The sequence below is a fragment of the Citrus sinensis genome, chromosome 9, assembly GCF_022201045.2.
Source record: "Citrus sinensis cultivar Valencia sweet orange chromosome 9, DVS_A1.0, whole genome shotgun sequence".
NCBI lineage: Eukaryota > Viridiplantae > Streptophyta > Magnoliopsida > Sapindales > Rutaceae > Citrus > Citrus sinensis.
The window spans coordinates 8302354-8322563 of record NC_068564.1 but is presented as its reverse complement, the minus strand read 5'-3'; the positions used below and the strand labels follow the sequence as shown (position 1 = coordinate 8322563).

Here is a 20210-nt window from a genome sequence, read left to right as displayed (position 1 = left end):
TATATTTCTTTTATTGTAGTGGACAATGTTCATGAAGATTATCCCCTCTGTTAATCATTAACAAATTAATAAAAATGTTTTTTGATTACTTTCTTGTGTTGTAATTATGAATTAATTTTCATTTGAGAATCTGCTTGTCTTCGTCTAGACGAGCAGGTTCCGGCTTGGATCATGGTTTGGCCGCATGCCTTTGAAGATTTTTCAATGCCTGGGATTCGGTTTGCCTTCGCGCAGTCGAGCAGATCCTGGCACGCTTGGCTTCGGTCTCTCCATAAGACAGGCTTTGAGACTTGGCGAGCCTTTGCATGCCTTGGGAATTTCTTCGAATGTTTTGGAGTCTGCTCGCCTTCTTGTGGTCGAGCAGATCCTGGCATGCTTGGCTTCTGTCTCGCCATAAGATAGGCTTTGAGACTTGGCGAGCCTTTGCATGCCTTGGGAATTTCTTCGAATGTTTTGGGAGTCTGCTCGCCTTCTCGTGGTCGAGCAGATCCTGGCATGCTTGGCTTCTGTCTCGCCATAAAATAGGCTTTGAGACTTGGCGAGCCTTTGCATGCCTTGGGAATTTCTTCGAATGTTTTGGAGTCTGCTCGCCTTCTCGTGGTCGAGCAGATCCTGGCATGCTTGGCTTCTGTCTCGCCATAAGATAGGCTTTGAGACTTTGTCGAGCCTTTGCGTGCCTTGGGAATTTCTTCGAATGTTTTGGGAGTCTGCTCGCCTTCTCGTGGTCGAGCAGATCCTGGCATGCTTGGCTTCTGTCTCGCCATAAGATAGGCTTTGAGACTTTGCGAGCCTTTGCATGCCTTGGGAATTTCTTCGAATGTTTTGGGAGTCTGCTTGCCTTCTCGTGGTCGAGCAGATCCTGGCATGCTTGGCTTCTGTCTCGCCATAAGATAGGCTTTGAGACTTTGTCGAGCCTTTGCGTGCCTTGGGAATTTCTTCGAATGTTTTGGGAGTCTGCTCGCCTTCTCGTGGTCGAGCAGATCCTGGCATGCTTGGCTTCTGTCTCGCCATAAGATAGGCTTTGAGACTTGGCGAGCCTTTGCATGCCTTGGGAATTTCTTCGAATGTTTGGGAGTCTGCTCGCCTTCTCGTGGTCGAGCAGATCCTGGCATGCTTGGCTTCTGTCTCACCATAAGATAGGCTTTGAGACTTTGTCGAGCCTTTGCGTGCCTTGGGAATTTCTTCGAATGTTTTGGGAGTCTGCTCGCCTTCTCGTGGTCGAGCAGATCCTGGCATGCTTGGCTTCTGTCTCGCCATAAAATAGGCTTTGAGACTTGGCGAGCCTTTGCATGCCTTGGGAATTTCTTCGAATGTTTTGGAGTCTGCTCGCCTTCTCGTGGTCGAGCAGATCCTGGCATGCTTGGCTTCTGTCTCGCCATAAGATAGGCTTTGAGACTTTGTCGAGCCTTTGCGTGCCTTGGGAATTTCTTCGAATGTTTTGGGAGTCTGCTCGCCTTCTCGTGGTCGAGCAGATCCTGGCATGCTTGGCTTCTGTCTCGCCATAAGATAGGCTTTGAGACTTGGCGAGCCTTTGCATGCCTTGGGAATTTCTTCGAATGTTTGGGAGTCTGCTCGCCTTCTCGTGGTCGAGCAGATCCTGGCATGCTTGGCTTCTGTCTCGCCATAAGATAGGCTTTGAGACTTTGTCAGGCCTTTGCGTGCCTTGGGAATTTCTTCGAATGTTTTGGGAGTCTGCTCGCCTTCTCGTGGTCGAGCAGATCCTGGCATGCTTGGCTTCTGTCTCGCCATAAGATAGGCTTTGAGACTTGGCGAGCCTTTGCATGCCTTGGGAATTTCTTCGAATGTTTTGGGAGTCTGCTCGCCTTCTCGTGGTCGAGCAGATCCTGGCATGCTTGGCTTCTGTCTCGCCATAAGATAGGCTTTGAGACTTGGCGAGCCTTTGCGTGCCTTGGATTTTTCTCGGTTTCGAGCGAATGAAATTCCGCGACGTTCCATTAATGGCAGGATTTGACTTACATGAAATTGTTTGGACATAAAGCGTGAAAGATAAACGATAATGAACATGAGCGAAAATAGCTTTCAAATGTGAACAAGTCTTACTGGAAGTATTTCCGGAGGTGTGCTGCGTTCCATGGGCGTTTCACCTCGTGGCCGTCCGCGCGGACCAGCTTGTAAGCTCCGGGTCCCGCTATCTGCTTGACTCTATATGGCCCTTCCCAATTCGGTCCCAGCACTCCTTGAGTCGAATCTTTGGTGCTCTGATTCACTCTTCTCAGTACCCAGTCTCCGACCCTGAATTGCCGTATGTTCACCTTCTGGTTATAATACCGAGCAACCCTTTGTTGGTAAGTGACTGATCGCTCGGCTGCTTGCTCCCTCCTTTCCGTTAGCAGATCAAGATTCAAACATATCTGCTCGTCGTTCTCCTGCTCATTGAAATGACCTGTCCGGTGTGTGGACGTTCCTATCTCAGCCGGCACGACCGCTTCATGTCCGAAAGCCAAAGCGAACGGTGTCTCCCCAGTTGCGGTTTTGTGGGTTGTTCTGTATGCCCATAGCACACCTGACAGCTCGTCAACCCAAGCACCCTTTTTTGCTCCGAGCCTGGTTTTCAGAAGCCTCTTGATGGTCTTGTTGGCTGCTTCTACTTGTCCATTCGATTGAGGGTGAGCAGGCGAGCAATACTTCAGCTCTATCCCGAGGTTCTGGCAGAAATCCCTGAAGCTGTGATTATCGAACTGCCTGCCATTATCCGTTACCAAGGCATAAGGGATCCCGTATCGACAGACCAGGTTTCTCCACACGAAGTCTGTTGTTTTCTTCTCTGTGATCCTGCTAAGGGCTTCCACCTCTATCCACTTCGTGAAGTAATCTATAGCAACTATTGCATGTGTTGCTGCTCCTCGTCCTTTTGGCAATGGGCCGATCAGATCAATTCCCCATTGAGCAAATGGCCAAGGGGAGGCCATGGAGGTGAGCTTCTCTGGTGGTTGGTTGGAGAAATTTGCAAAATTCTGGCAGCTTGCACAACCCCTGGTCTTCTTTTGCGCATCCTGGTGCATTGTCGGCCAGAAATATCCCTGCCTTAGAACCTTGTGGGCCAGGGACCTCCCGCCAGAATGATTTCCGCAAATTCCTTCATGTACTTCTCTCAGCACGTAATCCGCGTCGTCCTCATCCAAACACCGAAGGAACGGTAGTGTATATCCTCGCCGATACAGTACCCCATCGATCATCGTGTATCTCGAGGCCTGGGCTCTAATCTTCCGAGCTCGCAGCTTATCTGGTGGTAATACCCCGTCTCTAAGGTATGAAACTATCGGGTCCCTCCACGAGCATTTTTGTTCTATCCGTAACACCCCCAAATTATGCTCGATACTTGGGCTGGACTTCACCTCCAGAGGGACCGACTTTGGCATTTTTGGGTCGGCTACTGCTGCCATCCTCGCCAAAATGTCTGCTCGACTATTCTGCTCCCTGGGGGTTTGTATCACCTCCACTGCCTCGAACTTCCCCATCATCCGTCTGACTATCTTCAGGTACTGTTCCATCTTCTCCTCTCTTGGTTGGAATCTTTCACTGACATGATTCGCAACCAGCTGGGAATCGATTCTAATCTTAACTCTGTCTGCTTTCACGGCCTTAGCCAATTCCAGACCTGCTATCAAGGCTTCATACTCTGCCTGGTTATTTGTGGCTGCAAATTCCAACTTTACAGCATAAGAGATCTCCTCCCCCTCTGGGCCTTCCAGGACAATCCCTGCTCCTGAACCCCGCTCCCCTGATGACCCATCCACAGACATCTGCCATACTTGAGTTTCGTCATCGCCTATAGCTGCATCTTGTTGATCTAAGCATACTTCGGGCTCTGTGAATTCAGCTACGAAATCGGCCATTGCCTGGGCCTTTATCGCTGCGCGGGGTTTATAGTCTATGTCGAACTCGCTCAGCTCCACAGCCCACTTGACGAGCCGACCAGAGGCATCTGGCTTGTGCAGAGTTTGACGCAATGGCTGGTTTGTTATTACCGAGACCGGGAAGGCTTGAAAATATGGCCTCAACTTCCGAGCAGCAACCACAAGGGCAAGTGCCCATTTCTCCAACGGTGGGTATCTGGCCTCAGCGTCGAGCAGGGCCTTGCTGGTGTAGTATATCGGATACTGAACTCCTTCTTCCTCTCTCACCAGAACAGAACTGGCGGCCCGATCCGATACCGCCAAATACAGATACAACTTGTCCCCATCCCTCGGTGTGGACAGCAGCAGAGCTTGCTGTAAGTATTGCTTCAAGTTTCGGAAGGCTTCCTCGCATTCTGGGGTCCATTCTGTTTTCTTTCCCCTCCTTATCACTTGAAAGAATGGCTGACACTTATCTGTAGCCTTGGATATGAATCTGCTCAACGCCGCCAACCTCCCCGTGAGGCTCTGCATCTCCTTCAGGTTACGAGGAGACGTCATTTGCACAATCGCCTGGATTTTCTCGGGATTTGCTTCAATCCCCCTATGGCTCACCATGAATCCCAGGAATTTCCCTGACTCGACCCCAAAAGCACACTTCTCTGGGTTGAGCTTCATCTTATACTTCCTCAGAAGCTCGAATGTCTCCTCGAGGTGTCTGACGTGTTCCTTCGGGATTTTGGACTTGGTAATCATGTCATCCACGTACACCTCCATGGTTTTCCCGATCAACGGCTTAAAGACTTTGTTCACCAGCCTTTGATAGGTGGCCCCAGCATTCTTGAGACCGAATGGCATCACCCTGTAACAGAACAAACCTTGGTTAGTGATGAAAGCCGTGCTCTCCTTATCCTGCTCGTACATGGGGATCTGGTTGTATCCCGAGAATGCGTCCATGAAGCTAAGCAGACCATGTCCAGCCGTTGAATCTACTAGCTGATCGATCCTTGGTAAAGGAAAGCTGTCTTTTGGGCATGCCTTGTTGAGGTCTGTGAAATCCACACACATCCTCCACTTGCCGTTTGCCTTCTTTACCAGCACCACATTTGATATCCATTCTGGGTAACTGACTTCCCGAATGAACCCTGCTCTCAAGAGCTTCTCCACCTCGTCATTTACAGCCTCATACCTCTCCTGGTTGAAGCACCTCCTCTTCTGCCTTACTGCCCGAGCACCTTTCTTTATTGCCAGCTTATGACACGCTACCTCAGGCAAACACATCAGCATGAGCCTGTAAGCATTTCACCAACTCCTGCTTTTGCTCTCTCTTAAGTCTGGATCCGATTCTGATCGTCTTTCCCGGGTTCTCTGGTCCCATGCTCACTGTTTCCAGATCCTCTACAGGTTCTTGTCTGCCAGTCTTGTTTTCCACTCGGGTATCGAGGGACGTTATCTGCATTGCCTCCCTTGCTGCCGAGGAGTAGCAGCTTCTTGCGATCCTCTAGTCTCCTCGTACCACTCCTACTACCCCATTCACCCGGTACTTCAGAGCCAGATAATGGTTGGACAAAACCGCTTTGCTCATCCTTAAAAATGGCCGACCTAAGATCATCTGGTAAGGACCTTTCTCATCCACTACGACAAAGTCCAGTATCACTGTTCTTTCTGTCGGGGGGCTCCCAATTGTGATGGGCAGTTCGACCACGCCCAGAGGAACTAGCTTCCCTCCTCCGAACCCCTTCAAGGAGGTGTTGGTGTATTCCAACTTTCGGTCGGCTATTCCCATCTCTTCCAGGGTTGACTTAAATAACACATCAACTGAGCTCCCTGTATCAACCAGTATCCGGTCAAACTTCTTGCTAGCGACCGTAGCCCTGATGACTAAGGCATCCTCATGGGGGTATAGAATCCCTTCCTCATCCTCATCCGTCCAGATGATTGGCACTTGCCTGACCCTTGCTCGTTTGGCTGCTGGGGTGTTGAGGAGTACCTCTTTACTGGTCATGGCGTACCTAGCATAATTTTTTCTCGATCTGTTTGAATCTCCGGCCAACGTTGGGCCCCCAGCTATCACCCTTACTGCGGGCTGCTCGCGCCTCAAGATTCTATCACTCTGCTCCCCTTCATCTGTCGTGGCCACCATCGGAAAAGTCCCATCCATAAACTCGTCCAGGTACCGATTTCTCACCAAATCTTCGACCTGGGTCTTGAGATCTCTACACTCTGTTGTGGTATGGCCATGGGTGCCATGGAACTTACAATAACGTCCTCTATCCCTCCTGTTGGGTAGCTTTGTTATTGGTGTAGGGAGGTGCAGCAGCCCTCGATCCTTTATGGCCTCGTATACCTCATCCAGGGACATCTTCAAGGGAGTGTACCGCCCATAGTCCTGGTTCTGGTCGATCAGATGCACCGCTCTTTCTCTGTTTGCCCCGCTCTGAGTTGGGGGCGGTGGAAGTACTTCTGGTCTGCTCGTCCTGCCACCGTGGGAATGTTGATGAAGACCACCAGATGCCGGATCATTTCTTGTCCAAGGTTCCCTAGCTGGGGAACGAGGAGGTTGCGCCCTGCTGTGCTGATACTGTGGTGGCCTCTGATGAGGCTGGTAAGCGGTGACCCTACCTCCTGCTCCACTACCGGAGGCCTGGTGGCCCCTTCTCCTGATCGGCCCATTCCCTGGTAATGCTTTCTTCTCTTTCCTCCCCAACCCTTCTAACTGGTCTGTCTTGATCCGCGCAGCCTTCTCCTCTTCAATCTCGATGTCTCTTTTAGCCTGCTCGTATGCGGCCGCATACGTTTGAATAGCTGGGCTTCTCAAATTGTACCACAGCCTTCCTATCTTCACCCCTTCTTTCAATCCCCTTAACGCCTGAGGGTGGTTGAAGGCTCCCAAGTCGAGGACAGCCCGATGAAACCTCTTGATGAATTCCCGAAGGGTTTCTTGCTCCCCCTGTTTCATGCTTTTCAGCTCCATCATGTCATCTTCCGGTGACATCGCCCCACTGAACTGCTCTGCGAATTCCTGGCACATCTGCTCGAAGGTTTTAATGCTGCCCCGAGGAAGTTTCCTGTACCATTCTCGTGCACGTCCCTCGAGGGATAGTGGGAACACCCTGCACCTTTGGGGTTGAGATAGTCCTTGTACCCCAGTTATGTCGTTGAAGCGCTCTATGTGCATCAGCGGATCAGTTCTTCCCGAGTATCTGAGGTCGGGGAGGCGGAAATCTCTCGGAATAACTGCCCTCATGATCTCCGCTGCGAGCGGCGATTCTCCGTCCAGCATTATCCTCCAACCAGGGGCTCTGTTCCTCCCTTGCATGTCGTCAATTATCTGCGCTAGTCTGCGCACTTCCTCCTCCAGCTGCCCTGCACGACCAGGGTCACGTGCTGCAACTTGATCCCGCTCTTGCTCTACATCTTGCAAGTGTTGCCTCAACTCTGTTTCCTCTGCATTCACCACCCCGTCGTCCGCGTCACAAGTCTGTCTTGCCGGGGACCGCTCTCTTTCTCTATGAAATTCTCCCCGTAGAGGTACGTTACCCCTCTCACCACCAAGTCTCCATGTGGTTTGACTTCTCCCCGCACTATCGGGACCTGGTGCCACTCCACCACCTCTCACCCTTCCCTCTTGGGTTACCCTTCGCTCGCTCCGCAGCTCATGCAGGATGGTTGTCAAGGTCTCCATCTGCTTTTCCATCCGTTCCATCCGGTCGAACATGACTTTTTCCCGTGCTTCGCTGACTATCTCCCTCAGCGTCACGGAATCGTTAAGCCTCATATCACCCCCTTGTGCACTACTTCCTCCTGACTCCATTGCTTTTCGCTTACTTCACCCCTCTTCTTGCTATCAACAGAAGCTTTTTGCTCTGGTTCCCCACAGACGGCGCCAAAATGTTGATGCGAGATTCCGGTTCTCCTCGTTCTACGACCAGGATCTCTGCTCGATCAACTTCCCCACGACTAGGAGGTCTCCTAGTAATGCTTCTTCTCCAGATATCCCTGTACACACAGACAAGTCAGAGTACGCCGGTTGTTCTCCCGGCGCAAACCCTCCGACGCTCAAGTCAGATATCAAGGTTCGGGGAACGCTTGCCACGGGTCTTATGGCTTTTTCGTGGTTTTTTTTCTTTTATCTCAAAAATGCCAACCCTTTTACCTTCGTTGGCTACCTTTTTATAGGCTTCCTCTGAATCCCCGTTTTTCGCTTTTCTCGAGACGGTCTGGGGCTCTGACTGCTGCGTTATGGGCAAACGTGGGATCTTGCGTGTTACGCCATGGTTCAGGGGAAAGCGTGGCTGTCGTGGTTCTGTGAGATCTTGCGTGTTACGCCACGGTTCAGGGGAAAGCGCGGCTGTCGTGGTTCTGTGAGATCTTGCGTGTTACGCCACGGTTCAGGGGAAAGCGTGGCTGTCGTGGTTCTGTGAGATCTTGCGTGTTACGCCACGGTTCAGGGGAAAGCGTGGCTATCGTGCCTAGATTCTCGGGCTGGAGAGCATGTCTTGCCAACTGCCGTCGACCGGGTCTCCTCGCCTATCGACCTCTAGCCGGAATGGCCGTATGCCTCTTATAGGAAATTGGCCTCGCGGATGACAACATCGTGGACGAGCAGGATATTTCTGCTCCTGTTCTTCCGCGCACCAGACTTTTACGGAACACACCGGTTCGCAGAACTCTGCCATCCGATATCTGCTCGTCATTCCTGGTCTCGTCGACATATTTATCCCAAACAGTATCTCTCCCAAACAGTATACATAAATGTAAATACAACTATGTTCTTTTAAAAACTACTAATTGGAGCTCTCATGATTACTAATTGAAGCATGTTACAGATAAGTTAACTTAAATTTGCCTAGTTATTGAACAACAATAGAACTACAATATTTGTTATAGCCTAATGCTAGAAACAATTAAAAGAAAATTTTTCTCCAAACACACTTGAAAAAAACTAATTCTACGTAATGGAATAAGCAAAAAAAAAGTGATTCTAGTAAAGCCTTTTTTTTTTCCCTTGGCTCAATTTAAAAGAAAAATTTGGCACCCCCAACGTTTGGAAAAATTAAAATGTAGCTCCCATATTTTCAATAAGTGACACCAAGACTCCCTTTTGATTATTATACCATTTGTTTTTATTAACCCAAGAAATTGCTTCTAATGTTTTATAATGAAAAGAAATATAATACTAAAATAAATTTAGTAATATATGCATTTTAATATAACTTCAATATTATAAATAATATTTTAATATTTTACTATACTAAAGTAAATTTCAGAATAAATAGAAATATATTATTAAAATAAGTGTATAAAAATTTAAATCATTTTAAATTTTTTTATAAAATAATTTCAATATATTAGTACGTTAAATATATTTCATGAACTGTAAAATTTATGTAACCCGAAGATTTATTTACAATCTCTATAATGAACGCAAATTTATTATTAAATAAATATAATTATTTAAAATTTTAAAATTATTGGAAATATTAAAAATATTTTTTTATTATTATTCTACTAGACCGATTAAATTATTTATTATTTCAATTTTCTAAAATGGGGGTGGATATACACAAATTGTTGATTGGAAATATGCCCACCCTTTTAAACACCCAATCAGGAAGTACAAATATTTTAATACTCAAATATTTTAATACTTGAATAGTTGGTTTACTCCTTAATTACTTCTATATATGGATTATTATTTTGCCAATATTAGAAGATTTTTTAATTTTTTTCCTAATTAGCCTCACACTCACTCCAGTAATTATTAAAATTTCAAGGCTTTTGGTTGTCATCAATTAATATATTTTTCCGAGATTATGCTCAACAAAAGTGCAAAAAATTGCAAGCTTTTGTTTGTCGTCACTTAATTTATCTCTCTATATGAGTTGGTGATAAACCTGAAATGGTAAGCATGTGAGAACAATTTAGACTAGTGTTCTGAAATGAAGTAATTCCAAGTTTATGCATTTTCTTTTCATCTCTCTTGTTGCTACGACTACGATCATGTCATTCTATCATACTCCATATGCTTGTTCAATAACTATGCAAAAGTTGCAGCTCCATTTAACTATGTTAAATTCTTTAGAATGACAATCTTGAAAATATATCTCCAATTTACCTCTATTTAGAATGACAATATCTAATTTACCACCTACTTGGGATAACAATTTTCAATTTGCTCCCTAGAAGTGTGAAAACATCAATTATTCTCATTTACCATTAAGAAGAGAAAAATTACATCAAAGTGCCCCATACTTTCTATCATATTTTGAACTAAAATTGGGGTAGATTGATGATTTCACATTTTTGTGGAGTATACTGAATATTGCCATTCTATCTGGGGAATGAATTGAAGTTTACTTAATTATTTATATATAGTTTTATTTTACCTGAATGGTTGTGAATTTTTTGTTAAGATTTTACGTTCAAAAGATTTATTTCTCTATGTCGCAAACAATTATGTGGAACCATAAGTCTTATGGGCGTAGCATAGTTGGTCATCAATTCACTTTAGACCCGATCACACGGGCTCGATTAGAAATACTTGAGGATAGGGGTTAGTATTTAGGTGGCAAGGATTAATATATGTTGAAAAGTTAAGGGTCAATGCATGGTAAAACTTGTGGTGGCTGACAATAGCATGCCAATAGTGAAGAAAGTGGGTTGTTGAGCATGGGCAAAGCATGTGTGTGCATGGGTTTAGAAATTGGCCGACAAACAATTATAGAGTGGAGTGGCTGTGAAAGAGTTATTGAATTCTTAAATGGCGAAGACCTCCTATAAATAGAGAAGCAATTCTCAATTGTGTTAGCTTAGATGGTTATAAATGTTGATTTTGATGATAAAAAATTACATATTTTGGAAAACCAAATAATTATATATTGTGTTTTTTATAACAAGAGAATATTTTTGTGAAATTGGTTGTTTTTCAAGATGTGAACTAAAATAAAAGAGTTTTGCCATCTTTGATTTTAAAAAGTATTGTTTGGAATTCTAGATTTGGGCATATTTATAAATATTTAAAACGTTTTGGGCCATGTCCTAGTTTTAGAAGGTTTTGGGAATAACAAGTATTATTTAGAAATTCTAAAATTGGACTTATTTGAAAGAATTCATAACATTTGGGCCATAATGCAGTTATAAAAAGTTTTTAGGTGAAACTATAATTTTAAAAACTAGTTCACTGCAGCAATCACTGTAGCAAAGCGGCTAACTGGATTTCACAAAGCGGCAAGCCGGATTATGGGCAGTAGCTCACTGGAATGAAAGCGACTAATCGGATTCCAAAAGCGGCATGCCAGATGTTCTAAAATTCAAATATTTTTTGTAACGGTAACATAAAAATGGCTAACCGGATTCACAAAGTGGCAAGCCGGTTATCACCAAAAAGTCAATAACGACTAATTTTCTTTTTCAACTATAAATTTGCTCAAATCAAATTCATTTTAAGTGATGCAACCATTGATATTTTGAGCATTTCTCTGCAAATCTAACAGTAAAAACTTTGTATATTCATTTCATTTATTCACACATATTGGGCTTTCATTTATATTCAAACAGATTGTGTGAGAGAAATTTTTGTAATCCTTTTTGTAAAACCAAATTGAGGGGTTGTAAGTATTAGGATACACTTGGGTTAAGAGATTGGGATAATCTCTTACTGTAAAGGTTCATTGACACCTTGGAAGTCAATTGTAAGCATTGGAAGCCTTAAGAGACTTGGATAGTGAAATCCTCAAGCTCAGTGTACTTGGAGGCGTGGACGTAGGCGGGGATTGTCGAACCATGTAAAAGTCCTTATGTTTATTTTCTCTTCCCTTACTCTTTTATTATTATGATTTATTGAATTTATTGTTTTTTATTCCATTAAGGCATTAGATTAAATTGTTGTGTGTGGTTTGCTTAGCTTAAGTTTTAAAATCTCAATTCATCCCCTCTCTTGGGTTGCATAACTTGCATTTCAAATTGTGACACATCCCAAAATTCAGAAAAACAATTCAAGTGAATAGTTGTTTAGTGAGTTCGCAATCGAAAAGTGTGAGCAATTGAGAGGTTTTTCCTTTCAAGTTTGTGTGAGAGTATGGAGTGTATTTAGGTTCTGGGAAGTGAGATTCCTTTAATCAAATTGTACTCTAATAATTGTTAATAAAGTCATTATTTTTCTCTTGCTTCCATGGACATAGGCACAATAGCCGAACCACGTTAAATTTTTGTGTCCTTTATTTTTTATAATAATTTGGTGCGCTTGATTCTGCACTCCATGTACAACAAGTGATATCATAGCCGAAGGTTCATACCTGGGATATACGGCACTATTCACATATACAGGATATAGAACTATTCACGTATATGGCACTGCTCACAAATACGGTAGAGATTGCCATTTGTACTTGGGAGACAGTCTATTGTAAGTAGTGTGTATTTATAAATGTCTAGAAAAGTTCTGTCAGTAAGGCGATAAGAGTCTAAGGAGTCTAGGTTTTAAGTGGGATCATTGTGAGCCATCTATTCTCTTAGGAACTTTCCTCGTGCATTTATTTACGTGAAAATAACATCATAGAGGCTGTTCTTTCAAGTGGGAATAGTTTGTTAAGAAAATGGTAGAAGATAAAACTTTCAAAAGTGGGGAGACACTTCAGGTGGGAGGCGAGACTTACCACAACGCCATTCAGCACATGTTATAAAAGGCCAAAAGATCGATGTTGAAAAGTTTTATAGGAAAATCAACTTTGGCATGTGAAAGGGCAAAGTTATGGATGCTTTTATTCAAATCGATTTCGATGTTGTTCTGAAAAAAAAGACACTTATATGAAGAAAAAACTTGGGATCGCATGAACAAGAAAGCCTATGGTCAGATAAGATATTACTTGACCAAGAAGGTGAAATATCTGGTGAAAAATAAGGAATGTGCGATGATTTTTTGGTGTACATTGGAGGAAAAGTACTAGCTGAAAAGTATTGAAAATCGCCTTTATATAATGAGTCAGATGTATGGTTTTCGAATAAAGCCCCGAGTGTCAATGCACGACTATATCTCAAGATTTAAGAAGTTGCTTGCAGATTTAAAGAACTCTGATGAAGATATTAAGGATGAAGTCAAGGTTATGATTCTATTGCACTCACTTCCAGAAGAATATAGTCAGTTTGTGACTACTTTGTTATAAAGTAAAAGCATGATCGTCTTTAAAGATGTCTGCACAGCATTGACCAATTTAGAAATTCAAAATAATGATAAACATTCTGAAAGAGTATCGTTTGAAGCTTTGTTAGCTAGAGAAAGGACGATGGAGAAAAAGAAGAAGCACGGTGGAAAGAATTCTCAATCCAAATCGAGAAGCAAAAATATAACACGAGATGAGTGTGCCTTTTGTCATGAAAGAGGTCATTTGAAGAAAGATTTTTCGAAGGCTTAGAAAAGAGATGGGAAGAAACTAGTAGCACTAAACGTGGCACACAAAGATAAAGACTCTGACTATTCACTAAGTATTATGCATGCAGCATATGTGGCTAATTCAAGCGAGTAAACACTTGATACCAGAGCAACTGATCATTTATGTCCTATAAAGGAATGGCTTAAGGATTTTCATAATTTGGAATTTAGTGTAGTTATGATGGGAAATAACCAGCCTTGTCGCACAATGGGGATATGAACAATTTGGCTCAAAATGTTTGATAGAATGGTCAGAGAATTGAAAGAAGTTAGATATGTTCTAGCATTAAGAAAAAATCTAATTTCTATACATGCTTTAGAAGCTAAAAGCTACAATATTACCGTTGAAGATGGCACAATGAAGTTAAAATTTAGAGCTATGGTGATTCTACAAGGGGTTCGACATCATAATTTGAACTATTTGAAGGGAGGTACAATTAATGAAGCTAATAATTCTAATGCGCCACCACCAAGATAGGGCATGTACGATTGGGGCATGCTGGAGAAAAGTCTTTACAAACTCTGATGATATATGGACTTTTGAAAGGTACCAACAATTATAAAATAAAGTTATGTGAGCATTGTGTTATAGACAAGAAAATGAGGGTTAAGTTTGATATGGCTAATCACAATACTCGTGAGATTCTCGAATATGTTCACAATAATGTATGAGGACCAACCAAGCCTACATCAATTACTGAAAGTCATTATTTTATTTCTCATTTGTTGATGATTTCTCTAGATGTTTGTGGGTGTACACCGTGTGAGCAAATGAAGAGATTCTAGAGATTTTCGTGAAATAAAAGAAACTAGTGGAGACTCGAACTGGCAGAAAGATCAAAGTATTACGTTTTGATAATGGCGATGAATATACTTTTGATCCATTCTTGTAAGTATGCCAGAGTGAGGGTATAAAAAGATATTTCACAGTGAGACATACTCCGCAACATAACAGTATGGTTGAGCATATAAATCGTACTTTGTTGGAGAGAATACGGTGTATATTATCTAATGCTGGTTTAGATAAAATGTTTTGGGCTAAGACTACGAGCTACGCAAATCACTTAATAAACCGATTGCCTTCCATTACAATTAGAGGTAAAACTTCTATGCAAATGTGATATGGAAAGCATGCACCAGACTATGACGTCATTTGTGTGTTTTGGTGTCCAGCGTATTATCATGTAAAGAATGATAAGCTCGATCCTCGTGCAAGAAAAACTATTTTTGTGGGAATCAAAAGTATAGTTAAAGGTTTCAAGCTTTGGGATCTTGAAGATAAAAAGTTTGTGTATAGCAAAGACATCACTTTTGATGAAGCTTCTATGTTGAATGCTTTAAGTTTTCAATGGGTAAAGAACAAGACCAATGAGGTATTATAGCGAATGGAGTTTGATGCAACTTCATATATAACGGTTAGTTCTATATAAGAAAAGAGTTTAACTTTGGAGGAGACCTCAAAAGTTGAAGAATAAGTTGTTTCTGATGATGATCCATAAGAAGAAGATACAACTAAAGGTGTACAAAATGATAATGAGACTATAGCAATAAGGAGACCAAAAAAAGTGATAAAGACACCCGAATGGCTTACTAAAGGCATGGTAGTAGCCTATGCACTTCTTGTTAATGATGATGACATCCCCAACACTTTCAATGAGGCATTACGTAATATTGAAAGTGATCAATGGAAGTTAGCAATGAAAGAAGAAATAAATTTGTTTTCATCAAAATCAGACTTGAGAACTTATAGAGTTACCAAAGGGTAAAAGGGCTATTGACAATAAATAGGTCTACACCAAAATGTAAGGTTCTTTAAATTAAACAACTCTTCGACACGAGGTAAGGCTTGTCGCAAAAGGTTTTACTCAAAAGGAATGTATTGACTACGATGAAGTGTTCTCTCCAGTTGTAAAACATACTTTCATTCGTATCCTACTTGCCTTGGTAGCAGAATATAAGTTATAGTTAACTCAGTTAGATGTTAAGACGACATTCTTGCATGGAGATTTGGAGGAGGAAATCGATATGACTCAGCCTTGTGGTGTCAAAACTGCTGGAAAGGAGAATCATGTGTGCAGATTGATTAAATCTTTGTATATATTGAAACAATCACTAAAGTAATGGTATCAGAGATTTGATAAATTCATATAAAGGTATAAATTCAATAGAAGTGAACACGATCATTATGTTTACTTTAGAAGACTATAAGATGGAGCTTTCATCTATTTGTTACTTTATGTCGACAATATACTTATAACTTCGAAGAATAAAGGTAAGGTTGAAAGATTAAATAAGCAACTGGCTTCTGAGTTCGAGATAAAAGATTTGGATGATGCACAAAGAATACTTGGGATAGAGATCCGTAGAGACAAAAAGAATGGGAGCGTGTGGTTGACTCAACAATTTTATTTGAAGAAGATGCTGGAAAAGTTTGGTATGGATGGCAAAACCAAACTAGTTTGTACTCCTTTAGCTCCTCACTTCAAATTAAGCTCTTCTTCACGTCCTTCTTCTTAAGTGGAGTGCAATGACATGGCTCGTGTTTCATATGCTAGTGCTATGGGTAGTCTTATGTGTGTTATGGTGTGCACCAAGCCCGACATATCTCAAGCCGTGAGTATGGTTAGTCAATACATGCATAATCCAGGCAAAAACCATTGGCTTGCGGTGAAATGGATCTCATATCTGTGTGGGACAACTGATGTTGGATTATTGTTTAGGAAGGATTATGGTCAACAATGTGTTGGGTATTCTAATTATGATTTCGCCGGAGACCTTGACAAGTGAATGTCAACAATGGGTTATGAATTCACATTGGGCGGAGGTCTGATTAGTTGGAGGTAAATTCTACAGTCGACAATTACTCTTTCTACTACAGAAGCAGAGTATATGGCAGCAACAGAGGCTGTAAAGGAAGCTATTTGGTTGAAAGGCTCGTTAGGTGATTTGGGAGTAATATAGGAGAACATTGAGATCTTCTATGATAACTAAGGTGCGATATTCCTTGTGAAGAATCAAACATATCATGCTCAAACAAAACACAGATGTGAAAGCATCTACATTCATGGGCTTAGAAATTGACCGACAAACAATTATGAAGTGGAGCGGCTGTGAAAGAATTATTGAATTCTTAAATGGCGAAGACCTCCTATAAATAGAGAAGCAATTCTCGATGGTGATGCATCCCAAAATTTGGAAAATAATTCAAGTGAAGAGTTGTTTAGTGAGTGTGCAATCGGAGAGTGTGAACAATTGAGAGGTTTTTCCTTTCAAGAATGTGTGAGAGTACTGGGTGTATTTGGGTTCTGGGAAGTGAGGTTCCTTTACTCAAATTGTACTCTGATAATTATTAATAAAACAATTATTTTTCTCTTACTCTTGTGGACGTAGGCATAATAGCCGAACCCCATTAAATTCTTGTGTTCTTTTTTTTTCTATAATTATTTGGTGCGCTTGATTCTGCATCCCGCACACAATAATATCTCCATCAAAACCTTATATGCACATTCAAATCTTTTGATTATCTTTGTTTTTAGTCAAATTTCAAATTGAGGAAATTGAAATATATCTACAACAACGTGCTTCTTTAGGGATATATTTATCTACTTGCTATTATGAACATGGTTTAAATGGCTGGCTCGGTGATGTATTTGGAAAGTTGGGTTTTTGAAAATAAATCTAGTTCACCAAGCATTTTGTTAAGTCCATTATTTATAGAGTTGCTATCTAATGAAAAGTCTAGTTAAATTGGAACTTTATTTATTGCATATCTTGTACTAGGGATTAATTTATTAATTCCCTAATTTAGTGAGATTCTAATTTATTAGGAATATTTATTTCCTAATTTAATTAGATGTCTAATTTAGCAAGTTAATTAATGATGGGATTCTATAATTGGTGCATAAGGTCTATTTAGAGTAAGAAGTTGGTTCAATTAGGAAGCTTATTAAATGCTTTAGATATTTCTCGGGAGACAAGCAAGGCAAGGAGATCAGATTTATTTCTATTCAGATTAATAGGAATTATAAGAGGAAAAAAACTCTTATTTGGAAAAAAAATCCAAGTCTTTTAAGACTTGTAATTTTTGTGAAACCCTAGTGCCTGTATAAAGAAAGATATTTCACAATTGAAAGAGTGCAACATACAGAGCATAAAACAGAGAAGTAAAATCCAGCCTCCTTTTAAGAGAATCTAGATTTGGCGCACAATGTTGTGTTGATTTATTTTCTTATCTTCATTTCATCTCTGTGAAGAGTCTACGTGGATTTTGGATCTCTAGACATTGAAGAATTGCTATTGATCACTTTGCGAAGTGCCTTGAAGATCGTGGATTAAGAGGGGCAGCAATTATTCAAGAGAATTCAGTCTAAGGTTGAGTAAACTATATGGTAATAAATTGTGAGTGAAAGTCTTAAGTTTGGTAAATGATGGTTGTTGAAGCCAGCAAAAATAAATACCTACTCTAAATAAATTGTGTATAGTGATTGAGCAGGGTCGTGTCCACAGAGATGATAATTATTTAAATCCTTTTAAAATGTGAAACGTAAAATGGGGGAATTGTTGACAATAATAAAAATCAAATTAAAATAACAAGAATGCAAATTAAAGTTGTAATTCAAATTGGAGAAAGCTCTGGTTGAAGGAATTAACTCAGCTTGATTCGACTACTGATCATTAATTCAATTATAAATTATTACTACTTATAAATAGACAGGTTATAGCTACTGAGACCCTCTAATAGCCAATCTCTCCTTAACTAGTCGATAACCAAGGTACGAACGTTGGTTATTTCGCTAATCAATAGACAACACTAGATACGATCATAGGATTTAATCAATTGACAGCCTGAAAAACCAGAGAGACCCAAATCCTAATCAACAAACGCATACAATGGTTCATTTAAATTAGATTGTTTATTCTTATAACACAACTCACTACTATGCTATTTGTTACAAACATTAAAATCTTCATACGATGAATCCTTTAATTGACAATAGATTAAGTTGATAATTAAATAGTGGCCAGTTATCTAATTAACAAACATAATCATAAAAATAATTTAGAGAATAAACAAATACCCAAAAAGCAATAAAACAATTAAAGTATAAGAAAGATCTCACAGTAGTGATGAATCAAAGCTTCATTAACCTTCAACCAGAATAATAGGTTTAGTTCTTCATAGAGAGAAGAGAAAAATTTAGATCTAGGGTTTCTTTCTTTTCTCAAAAAAGTCTCTCTTTTCACTATAGATTCCTCCCTTAAATACTCTCTCTCTCTTCTCCTCTAGAGTTCTTTTTAAAATAAAATACTACTATCTGAAATATTAAATTCGTAATTAAAAAAATAATCAAAAATACAAAACACGTTAAACTAAAAACTGCAGGTTCGTAGTTGACAGCGTGCGCCCACGCCTTATCAAAAACGTTCTTCTGACGTTCATAATTTCTCCAAGAGAACAATCATCCTTAAACTTCATCTTGTAGCTCAATTTTAGCACCAATCAATAGAATTGCACCTACAAGAATAAAACACAAGTAAATCACTATTATTAAGTGCAAAACATCGATATTAAGGAAAGTAAACAATGCAAAACTAATGCATAAATTGCACTCTAACAGTAAATCCATAGGTTGTAACATCTTAATTTAGTAAATTTCTTTTCTTCTGGGCATGGCCTCGTGGATGTAGGATTAATTAATCCGAACCACGTAAAAACCTTCGTGTCATTTAATTTCTGCAATTTATTGTGTTTTTGGAAAATTAATATTTTTTATGCGGATAAACAGTAATCATGAACAGTAACAGTGAATGGTATTTTTAAAAATTAATTAAGTTGTTAATTTTAAGATTTTAATTGCCTACATTTATTTGTAATAGATCTAAATTCCTTTCACATTTTTCAGTAAATTACTTGGACATATTGACAATAAATTTGAGTATTGCTACTCACCAAGTCATATCCCATTTTTAGGCACAACAATAACTCGCATTCTCAAAGGCATTTACGATTGGTAATTTTTAATCATTATCAAGTTGATCATCTGGACCCGCTGCCTCCGATATTTTATAGACAAATGCCAAATCAAATGGAAAATGAGGTACATTATTCACGATGAAAATAAATGGGAGGTGACATGGAGGAAGATGCGGCGGCGGCAGCAGTCTGTTCATTGAGCTTGGCAAGAAAAGTTTGGTGCAGATCATCAACGGCTGAATCCATTTGAAGCAGCTCCTGCAGGTCATCAATGCAGCTGAGTCTCGTTCCCCCTCCTCATCTGCTTCAAATTCTTCTCCAGTTCCTTCTCCTCGTCCAGCTGGCGTAGCAGCTCATTGTGCTGCTGATTCAGCTCGTTAATTCTCACATGGCGGTGAGCCTCGACCAGCGGATGAGTGTTGTCATGAGGCTGCTGGTTCAAAGGTGTATGGCTTCGTTGGAGGGGTGACCAAAGGTGTATGGCTTCCTAGATTGTGAGAACACAACAATGGCAATCCTAGAGCCGGTTAGGGTCACAAGCTCACTGGCCTTTTTTGTAGATCCCGGATCTGCGTTTAGAGAATGTTATTAATCTGTCATCCTCATTCTCGATCTTTTTTATCTCAATCTTTTGTCTCCCTTTGGTTTTCTTGGCCGCCATTTCCAAAATCAATGTAATTCGCTGGTTCCTCTTTTAAGAACAATGATTTTTCTGTTCTCTGATATTGTCACTTTTTGATGAATTTATAATGAGGAAAGATGCATGGAATTACTTAGTATAAGGTCAGGAATTTCTGTGTAAGTTGTTAACTTATCATATGTTTCAAAATTTAATCAAGTGTGTAAAGTTAGCAAATGAGATACCTTAAACTCTAAACGATTTATTTCATTAACTATAAAGACAAGTGCGTAAAATTGCTAAGTGAGAGACCATAAACTCTAGAGAATT

At 40.8% G+C, this 20210-nt stretch overlaps 1 pseudogene; it reads right to left on the bottom strand.

Annotated features, from left to right (window-relative positions):
* Positions 1 to 19390: 19390 nt before the first annotated feature.
* Positions 19391 to 19922, bottom strand: LOC112496128 (agamous-like MADS-box protein AGL62; annotated as a pseudogene).
* Positions 19923 to 20210: the final 288 nt, after the last annotated feature.